Below are 752 nucleotides of genomic sequence, written 5' to 3'. Positions count from 1 at the left end.
GTGAGACTGCTAAAGACACAATATATGACCACATACCAAGCATCACCTATGAGGTCCTTGCTGGAGCAGTCCCACATCTGTGGTGGGAAGGGGTGTCAGATAGAAAGGGATACTGTTGAGGGACTGAGACCTGGAGGTGCAGACACAGTCAGGGGAGGAATTGCACATCATTCTCCCAACTCCCATGGCATTGTGCAGTGCCTGCGAGCCAAAATCAGGCTGCCTAGACCTGAACAGCAATGGCAGGAGGAGGCAACCCCAGCCCAGCCACAAAATCCATGCCACACTCAAACTGTCACCTCCACTACACCTTCCCCAGGATGGAGACCACTGCAATACTAAAGCAGTTGTCAAATGCTTTTCCTTCCTCACTGCCTTTGAGGTGAGGATCCCGACACCAACATCCCCTAGAACCCTCTTCCCAGTCCCCTCCCAGCAATGCTGAGCCTGGCAAATACCTTATGGCAAGTAATTTTACATTATTCTGCATTTACACAAAAATAGAGCAATTCTATATTTATAGAGATTTATAGCCGGTTCCGTGCTGGAGGAGGTATTGAGCAAGGCCAGGAGCTGTGGGCGGTCCAGGCTCCCAAGCAGCCGGCTGCTTCTCATTCGGCATTTCCAACATACAAAATTAAAGGCATTCGTCTCTGTCTGGTTTCTTAAATAGATAAGGGGGGAATGAACTGACAGTATGTACAGAGGGGCAGTGGCAGGGCCCGAGTGCCCTCCGCCCCCAGCCTCACGCC

General features: G+C 51.2%; 1 protein-coding gene across 1 annotated transcript in view; it reads right to left on the bottom strand.

Annotated features, from left to right (window-relative positions):
- Window positions 1–472: 472 nt before the first annotated feature.
- UCK2 (uridine-cytidine kinase 2) overlaps window positions 473–752 on the bottom strand; it is a 9,427-nt gene continuing 9,147 nt past the window's right edge. The window contains 1 exon segment of the mRNA XM_010282503.1: window positions 473–744. The gene's annotated coding sequence lies outside the window, so the exon portion shown is untranslated.

Source organism: Phaethon lepturus, unplaced genomic scaffold (assembly GCF_000687285.1).
Source record: "Phaethon lepturus isolate BGI_N335 unplaced genomic scaffold, ASM68728v1 scaffold30762, whole genome shotgun sequence".
NCBI classification, from domain to species: Eukaryota; Metazoa; Chordata; class Aves; order Phaethontiformes; family Phaethontidae; genus Phaethon; species Phaethon lepturus.
This window is presented reverse-complemented; position numbering and strand designations above follow the sequence as displayed.